A 10139-nucleotide genomic window follows, 5' to 3' on the forward strand; every position below is an offset into this window, starting at 1 on the left:
CGGCTGAGTGCTGCAGATCTGAAATCTGCTGATCTGAATGCCGAATGCAACTCAGATCTGCAACACTCATGTTTATGTGAATTTTTTTTTTCTTTTTCTTTTTGAAGGGAACAACATCAAGATTGAATAGAAATCAAATATGCCTTTATTAAAATGAAACTGAAACCAGAAAAAGAAAGTAATCTACTTAAGAAAGAAGAAACATAACTACAGTAGTACAGCAGTTGCAGTCCAAGCTGAAATGAAAAAGTTAGCAAATTAACCCAACTATGAATGCAATGCTGAATGAGATCAGATTAAGAATGCTCAATGTTTCCTAATATTGTTTCTCTAACTCCCCGGCAACGGCGCCAAAAACTTGATGTGTGGCTCATTGTGACACTAGCAAGTGCACTAGCCGTTCAAGTAATAAAGTAGTGAGTGAAGTACCGTTCCCACGAGGATTTAGGAAACAATTACCAATACTAAATTGAGCACTTCTTATCTGATCAACAAATAAATCAAAACTCTAATGAAAGCTAAGAAATCCTAAATTAAAATCTATCTAAATCATTGGTCCAATTGCCTTCAATTCAGGTTAGAAGAGTAAGCAGTAAATGTCAATCTCAGAATTCAGCAATCTATCAATTTGGATCATTCGAATGAATCATGATTGAGCCTTGGTTTGGTGAAACCCCAAGGTCATGAACAGCCTCTCTCAAGCGCATGTTCATCCTATGCATGAGTGACGGTTCTTCTATCTCTAACAAGAATCTAATCCCCATGCATGCATTTCTTCAAACACTTCTAAGGCATCAATTCAAATCTGAATTGATCACCAACTGAATTGTGCAAGTTATCTCTAACCTTGCACTCAATTCAGTTCTTGAATAGTAGATCTGAATTCTTAGAGTCTCTCTCAAGCACTCTAGGAATTCCAAGCTGTAGATTAATTCACCCAATCTGAAATTTGCAGATCTGAATTCTCTTTCAAGCAATTCAGATCTTGCAATCTCAGATCTGAGAATTCAGATCTGAGTTTTGAAGGTTAGTTGGCCGAATTGATCTGCAATCACACCCTTATTCAAGAAACTTCAAGTACAATGCATGACCATTTGAATGAATCAAAAAGAATTAGATTGCTGAACTGAAAATTTTCAAGTTGAAATACATCAAGGAAGAATGGAAACAAGGAGAAAGAAGAAAGAACATATAACTAAGAAACTGAATTCAAATCAAAAGAGAATGAAACTACAAATGATTTATTACAAAAAAATCTTTGAATCACAATCCCTCAATTCGAACTCACCTTCTTCTTCTAGCTTGCTTGTCTTGAACTTCCTTCAGCCCTTCTTCTTCTTCTTCCTTGCGCCTAGCCTTCTTCTCTTCTCTTCTCTCAAGGTGGCCGAACCTCTAAGAGTGGGAGAGCCTTCCTCTCAAGCAATTGAACAACTTTCTCCCCTCCTAGAGGCCTCCTTATATAGTTTTCCAAGGGGGCTCTTGACCCTTCTTGAAGCCTCTAGAATGGGGAGTATTACACCCCTCATGAACCTTCTAGAGTGCTCCCTCCTTCTCTTCAAGAAACTTCTAGGAGTTGCCGCCCCTAGCTCCCTTTGGGCTGCTATTTGGGCTACAACTTAGCTTGCTTTTGAGCTCATGTGGGCTACACTCTAGGCTATTATTTGGGCTAAAAATGGGCCTTCCTTGCTAATCCGAATTCTACTCATAGTTAGGCTTTATTTTCTTGGGTTTTCTCAAGGAATTTACTTGCTCTTTTTGGGCCGAAGTGCTCTCTCTTGCTTCCACGACCGGGCTGGACTGAAATTGGTCTTTTTGAACCTTCTTTTCTTGCCTTTTTCCTTCCTTTTCTTGGATTGATTATCCCTGAACTTATTCTTAGCATTAAGCTAAATTAAGGCAAAAATTAATAAAACCGGCATAAAAATCCATGCTAAAGTCCTCAAAAATTATAGATAAATTGTAAGTTCATCATAAAAAAAAATCCTAAATTAAAATCTATCTAAATCATTGGTCCAATTGCCTTCAATTTAGGTTAGAAGAGTAAGCAGTAAATGTCAATCTCATAATTTAGCAATCTATCAATTTGGATCATTCGAATGAATCATGATTGAGCATTGGTTTGGTGAAACCCCAAGGTCATGAATAGCCTCTCTCAAGCGCATGTTCATCCTATGCATGAGTGACGGTTCTTCTATCTCTAGCAAGAATCTAATCCCCATGCATGCATTTCTTCAAACACTTCTAAGGCATCAATTCAAATCTGAATTGATCACCAACTGAATTGTGCAAGTTATCTCTAACCTTGCACTCAATTCAGTTCTTGAATAGTAGATCTGAATTCTTAGAGTCTCTCTCAAGCACTCTAGGAATTCCAAGCTGTAGATTAAATTCGCCCAATCTGAAATTTGCAGATCTGAATTCTCTTTCAAGCAATTCAGATCTTGCAATCTCAGATCTGAGAATTCAGGTCTGAGTTTTGAAGGTTAGTTGGCCGAATTGATCTGCAATAACACCCTTATTCAAGAAACTTCAAGTACAATCCATGATCATTTGAATGAATCAAAAAGAATTAGATTGCTGAACTGAAATTTTACAAGCTGAAATACATCAAGGAAGAAAGGAAACAAGGAGAAAGAAGAAAGAAAATATAACTAAGAAACTGAATTCAAATCAAAAGAGAATGAAACTACAAATGATTTATTACAAAAGATCTTTGAATCACAAACCCTCAATTCGAACTCACCTTCTTCTTCTAGCTTGCTTGTCTTGAACTTCCTTCAGCCCTTCTTCTTCTTCTTCCTTGCGCCTAGCCTTCTTCTCTTCTCTTCTCTCAAGGTGGCTGAACCTCTAAGAGTGGGAGAGCCTTCCTCTCAAGCAATTGAACACCTCTCCCCCCTCCTAGAGGCCTCTTTATATAGTTTTTCAAGGGGGCTCTTGCCCCTTCTTGAAGTCTCTAGAATTGGGTTTATTACACCCCTCATGAACCTTCTAGAGTGCTCCCTCCTTCTCTTCAAGAAACTTCTAGGAGTTGCCGCCCCTAGCTCCCTTTGGGCTGCTATTTGGGCTACAACTTAATTTGCTTTTGAGCTCATGTGGGCTACACTCTAGGCTGTTATTTGGGCTAAAAATAGGCTGGGCTGAAATTTCCTTCTTGCTAGGCTTCTTCCCTTGGGTTTTCCAAAGAGTTAGCTTGCACTACTTGGGTCGAATGAAACTCTCTTGCTCTCATGGCTGGGCCGGGCTGAACTTGATAAATTTTGGGCTTTCTTTTCTTGCTTTTGCCTTCTTTTTGTTGATTTGGCTACCCTGAAATCTTTCTTGCAATCAAGCTAAAATAGGGCAAAATCTAATTAAAACAGCATAAAATTTCATGCAAAAACCTCATAAAATATAGATAAATTGTAGGTTCATCAAATACCCCCACACTTAAGCTTTTGCTTGTCCTCAAGCAAAGACATCAGCCATAAACTTAATATTCCCCCCTTCTGTTCTCACCATTTACCTAGTGAACTTTTTAGACAGAAATGCATTGAGTAGTCGGGGAACTTTTGTATGTGCTCAACTCTTATTCTTGTAAATTACTGATGTGTTGCTCATTGTGACACTAGCAAGTGCACTAGCCGTTCAAGTAATAAAGTAGAGAGTGAAGTATCCTTCTTGCTAGGCTTCTTTCCTTGGATTTTCCAAAGAGTTTCACTTGCTCTTCTTGGGCCGAATGAAATTCTCTTGCTCTCATGACTGGGCCGGACTGAAATTGGTAAATTTTGGGTTTTCTTTTCTTGCTTTTGTCTTCTTTTTATTGATTTGGCTCCCCCTGAAATCTTTCTTACAATGAAGCTAAAATAGGGCAAAATTTAATTAAACCATCATAAAATTTAATGCAAAAACCTCATAAAATATAGATAAATTGTAGGTTCATCAATTACCATTTAAGATATGTATCAGATCCAAGGAAAGGATAATATGAATTTCATCATAGTCTAGCCTTTACTCCTAATTCATATATAAATCAGCTCCTTAATTGTCAAGGTTAATAATCAAATTTCACTAAGTTTCACATATGTAACTAAATCTCAATGAGAATTCAACTTTAGAGTGCCCCTTTGAACCTCAGTTGTCACCACAATTACTTATTTCTAAGGGTGAGTGCATCTTATGCTCCATCTCACCTTTTTCTTCTTTTTTTTTTTGTTTTTTTTTTTTCGGTGTGAGTGCATTTTATGCTCCATCTCACACACTTTTCTCTCTCTTTTACTTTTCTTTTTTTTTTTTGGTGTGAGTGCATCTTATGCTCCATCTCACACTGGTCACTTACTTAAGGTAGGTAAATAGGACTCATGTTCTGAGCTGCTAGTTTTATTATTCAGCTCAAAATAGCGGAGTCAATTTGGGCTTTTGTCCTTCTTTGCAATTATTGAACCTCAAGAATCAACACTTCAGATGTGCACTAGCTTTCTTGACCATTAACAATGAAATCAAGGGCTTCCATACACATGAAGGAAGTTAGGGCTAGTCATGCTGAAAGGCATATTCAGCTCTCCTTTTCTCATGCATATATCAAACTGGGTTATTCACAAGAATAAAAACTTAACAAGTACATCAGTCTCCCTCAACTTATTGAATTCCTTCTTAAAAATCATCAAATAAATGGTAATGAACTTGAGGAGTTTCAGTCTTTTTTTGGTTATGTCGTTGCCTGCATATGTGTTGGGGTGAATGAGGTGCATGGTTTCAGCCCCCATACCCTAGCCTTGGGCTCACTCCCCCATACTTAAGATGAACATTGTCCTCAATGTTCGTAGTGTTAGGAAGTAACAATAAAACTAGCAAGAGCATCATCAAGTAATAGGAGGTATTTAGAGGACTTCCCTGAAGATCATTCTTAAATTCTGCAATATGTTGTCGGTGGAAAACTTCTTCTACTAGAAATCACTTGCAAACTAGAAGAGGAGATCAGTATCTTTATTCAATTAAATTCTAAGAAAAACTAACTAAACTTAAATGCTATGAAAAATAAAAACAAAAAGCAAGTAAGACAGTTTATGACTAAGTATCTGAATTGGGAATTCTCCCAACAGCCTCTTGTTCCCTTGGGTTTACCATGGTGTTACTAGGTAAGGTACCCGGAGCCCTTTCTGAAACCATCTGTGCCAGCTACCCAACCTGAGTTTCCAAGTTCCTTATCGATGTTTCATTATTCTGAAATCTATTTTGCGCACTAGCTATGAACTTGGTCATCAGCTCCTCCAAGTTAGATTTCGGTTCCGGCTGATAGAAGTTTTGGTGGAAAGGCTTAGGTGCATGCTGATTCAGGTGGCCTCTCCATCCGGGGTTATGGGCATGATGGTACTGATTTCCTGGCTGTCTTGTAAAGTTGCCAACAAAGTCTACTTGTTCTGTGGACTGAAAAGACTGACTGCCAACTTGGAATTCAGTGCTATCATGGCCTCCCCCACACTTATCATACTGTACATGCATAGCTGCCATCTGCATCTCATCAAATTTTTTGCTAAGTGCTCCTATTTGTGCAGAGAGAGCTGTGTATGTATCCATATTATGAAGGCCATGCTGCTTTCTAACTGGTGTCCTTTCTGAATGCCATTGGTAGTTATTGGCTGCCATCTCCTCGATGAGTGCATGGGCAACCTCGGGAGTCTTATTGTTTATGGATCCTCCGGCTGCAGCATCTAATATGGTCTTATTTGAGTCAGTAAGACCATTATAGAAAGTTTGCACTTGCAGCCAAATGGGGAGGCCATGGTGAGGAACTCTCCTTAATAGCTCCTTGTATCGTTCCCATGACTCATATAAAGATTCCCCCTCTTGCTGGAAAAAAGTAGTGATGTCATTCCTCATTTTAGCAGTTTTAGAAGGGGGAAAATATTTAGAGAGAAAACGGCTGGCCATTTCGTCCCACGTAGCTATTGATCCTGCCGGTAATGAATTCAGCCATGCTTTGGCTTTATCCTTCAAAGAAAATGGGAATAACCTCAACCTAATGGCGTCATCACTTACCCCATTGTGTTTGAAGGTGTCACAAATTTCTAAAAAGTTAGAAATGTGTGCATTGGGATCTTCGTGGGCCAATCCACAGAATTGCACCGTGTTTTGAATCATTTGTATGATGGCAGGTTTGATCTCAAAGTTGTTAGCAGCAATATTGGGCCTGATAATGCTGGAGGCAGCTCCAGTGAGAGTGGGTTTGGCATAGTCCATCATAGTCCTCTGCTCAGCCATTTCTTGAGCTTCTTGAGCTTCTTGTGCTTCTTGTCTGACTTGCCTAGCAGCTCTTAAACGGACACGGAGAGTCCGTTCAATCTCCGGGTCGTAAAGGATCTCTTCCAGTTCAGGTCTGCTTGTCATAAACTGTTAAGGTCAAAGCAATAAAAAGGCCAATATTCACAAAAGAAAATAAATAACTAATCCTATCACACTGAAAATGTAAAGTGAATTATTGGAATACAAAAACCTACATCCTATCATGAATAAATGAAGCCGATTATACTAAAAGCAGATTTAAACCAATCATCTTATTCAAGGTTCCTTTATCTACATCCATCGATTGCAACATCTGAATTCAGACCCAATTTAGTTGAGTTCAGATCTACAAGTCTTTGGTATTGTTAGTCCAGATAAATTAACAAATAATAATTCAGATCTGAGCTGTATATCTCATACACACTCATTGGTATACACTACAATATACATCCATTAAGGTTGGAATCAAATCTGTGATGCTTTAGGGCTGAAATCAGATCTGATCTGAAAAATATATTAAAAGGATCTGAAATAAACTAAAACCAGTCCTGAGTTAGGCTTGGTTTAAGGATTTTAAGCTCTACAATTGAAGCTCAAACCTGTATAGCTGATGCATATCAAACACTTGCTAAGACCTGAAAATTGGGTCTGCAATGTTTGGTATTGCAAGCTATTCGGTCCACACAACTTTTGTAGAAATCTGAAATCAGGTCTGCTAACTGTTGTACTATAGCAGCCCTGCTACAGATCTGAATGCTAATAGAAATACTTGGAAAGTGCTAATTTTTTTTTTTTTTTAAATAACTGAGGTATCACAATTATTCAACCCAAACATACACCTCCTTAGCTAATGTAGCAAGGTTACAAGTGGATAAAGCAAATGTTCAGTTCACCCAAAATCCAAAATGTGCTCTGTATCAGTTCAGTCCTCAACTATAGTTCAGATCTGTATCAGTTCAGATCTGAATTTTCTTTTTCATTCTTTGCTATCCAATTACCTTTGGGGTATGTCGGATTTATCATAGGGTGAATTGGGGTGATTATGGCACCCAATTCACCTTGAACTTGTATCAGTTCAGGTCTGAGTTCATCTAAACTCAGATCTGAACTGAGCAGTTCTGCAATAGCAGAATTCAGGTCTGAACTCAAGTCTGAGTTCGGATCTGAATTCTCAATTGCCTTACCTTCAGTTATTGCTACCAAATTGTTTTTGGGGAATAGCAGAAGTGCCCTAGGGTGAATTGGGGTGGTGATGACACCCAATTCCGCCAAAAATTGCATCAGTTCAGGTCTGAGTTCAGAGGAACTCAGATCTGAACTGTTGCAGATCTGCAATAGCAGAACTCAAATCTGAACTCAAATCTGAATTCTGATCCGAATTCTCAATTGCTCCTCTTGTTGTTCAAAAGATCTCCTTTTTTTTCATTTTATATATATATATTTTTTCTTTTTGTAATGGAAAAAGAAATAAAAGTCTGAAACACAAGCAATTCTTTTTGGCTGAGTGCTGCAGATCTGAAATCTGCTGATCTGAGTGCCGAATGCAACTCAGATCTACAACACTCATGTTTATGTGAATTTTTTCTTTTTTTTTTTCTTTTTGAAGGGAACAACACCAAGATTGAATAGAAATCAAATATTCCTTTATTAAAATGAAACTGAAACCAGAAAAAGAAAGTAATCTACTTAAGAAAGAAGAAACATAACTACAGTAGTACAGCAGTTGCATTCAAAGCTAAAATGTAAAGTTAAGCAAATTAAACCAACTATGAATGCAATGCTGAATGATACCAGATTAAGAATGCTCAATGTTTCCTAATATTGCTTCTATAAATCCCCGGCAACGGCGCCAAAAACTTGATGTGTAGCTCATTGTGACACTAGCAAGTGCACTAGCCGTTCAAGTAATAAAGTAGTGAGTGAAGTATCGTTCCCATGAGGATTTAGGAAACAATTACCAATACAAAATTGAGTACTTCTTATCTGATCAACAAATAATCAAAACTTTAATGAAAACTAAAAAAAAAATCCTAAATTAAAATCTATCTAAATCATTGGCCCAATTGCCTTCAAATCAGGTTAGAAGAGTAAGCAGTAAATGTCAATCTCATAATTCAGCAATCTATCAATTTGGATCATTCGAATAAAACATGATTGAGCCTTGGTTTGGTGAAACCCCAAGGTCATGAACAGCCTCTCTCAAGCGCATGTTCATCCTATGCATGAGTGACGGTTCTTCTATCTCTAGCAAGAATCTAATCCCCATGCATGCATTTCTTCAAACACTTCTAAGGCATCAATTCAAATCTGAATTGATCACCAACTGAATTGTGCAAGTTATCTCTAACCTTGCACTCAATTCAGTTCTTGAATAGTAGATTTGAATTCCTAGATTCTCTCTCAAGCACTCTAGGAATTCCAAGCTGTAGATTAATTCGCCCAATCTGAAAATTGCAGATCTGAATTCTCTTTCAAGCAATTCAGATCTTGCAATATCAGATCTGAGAATTCAGATATGAGTTTTGAAGGTTACTTGGCCGAATAAATCTACAATAACACCCACATTCAAGAAACTTCAAGTACAATTCATGACCATTTGAATGGATCAAAAAGAATTAGATTGCTGAACTGAAATTTTACAAGCTGAAATACATCAAGGAAGAATGGAAACAAGGAGAAAGAAGAAAGAAAATATAACAAAGAAACTGAATTCAAATCAAAAGAGAATGAAACTACAAATGATTTATTACAAAATATCTTTGAATCACAAACCCTAAATTCGAACTCACCTTCTCTTCTAGCTTGCTTGTCTTGAACTTCCTTCAGCCCTTCTTCTTCTTCTTCCTTGTGCCTAGCCTTCTTCTCTTCTCTTCTCTCAAGGTGGCCGAAATAGTTCTTCATGCAAAAAACTCATAAAATATTGATAAATTGTAGGTTCATCAATCTCCCACTGCTCCTGAGCTTTCCTCATCAAGAACTATTTCCTGACGATGGGTGTCCAGGATGTAATCGGATTCTAAGAACTGGGCGTTTCGACTACAGAACACTTTCTGCTCACTCGGGTCATAGAATAGATAACCCACCGAATCCTTTGGGTAGCCTATAAACAGGCAACGACTGGTTTTAGATTCCAACTTGTCCGCACTTGTTCTTTTAACGTGTGCAGGACAACCCCAAATCTTCAAGTGTCTTACACTTGGCTTCCTTCTGGTCCAAAGTTCATATGGAGTTTTCGGAACTGATTTGGTTGGAACCCGATTCTGCACGTAGATAGCAGTCTCTAATGCGTATCCCCAAAAGGATGTGGGTAATTGTGAGCGTACGAGAAGTGACCGGACCATATCCAACAAGGTCCTATTCCTACTCTCTGAAACACCGTTGATTTGAGGTGTAGCAGGAGGAGCTAATTGTGACACTATCCCATTGGCCTTTAAGTAGTCCCTGAATTCGTCAGAGAGATACTCACCACCTCGATCTGATCGAAGGGCCTTAATTTCTCACCCTAACTGTTTCTCGATTTCCTGTCTGAACTCTTTGAACTTTTCAAATGATTCAGACTTATGTCTCATTAGGTACACGTAACCATATCGTGAAAAATCATCTGTAAAGGTGATGAAGTACACGTGTTGATTCCGTGTCCTAACACTCAGGGGACCACATACATCCATATGTATTAGGTCAAGTGTGCCTTCAGATCTTTCAGGCTTACCGTCAAATGGCCGCTTAGACATCTTACCTTGAAGGCAAGGTTCACAAGTGGGAAGATTTTCTACAGTTAGAAAATCCAAAGGACCATCCTTTACCAACCTTGTGATTCGGTCAATACCGATATGGCCAAGTCGGTAATGCCAGAGGCACGTGGGACTTACTGTATCACGATT

The 10139-nt window shown here is 38.2% G+C and overlaps 1 non-coding gene across 1 annotated transcript; it reads left to right on the forward strand.

Annotated features, from left to right (window-relative positions):
- The first annotated feature begins 5752 nt into the window (after positions 1 to 5752).
- Positions 5753 to 5859, forward strand: LOC148874063 (small nucleolar RNA R71). Its single transcript, XR_016106107.1, has one exon. It is a non-coding gene; the product is annotated as a small nucleolar RNA R71 (small nucleolar RNA).
- Positions 5860 to 10139: the final 4280 nt, after the last annotated feature.

The sequence above is a fragment of the Nelumbo lutea genome, chromosome 1 (genome assembly GCF_056320005.1).
Source record: "Nelumbo lutea isolate HS-2025 chromosome 1, American lotus-T2T, whole genome shotgun sequence".
In the NCBI taxonomy this organism is placed as follows: Eukaryota; Viridiplantae; Streptophyta; class Magnoliopsida; order Proteales; family Nelumbonaceae; genus Nelumbo; species Nelumbo lutea.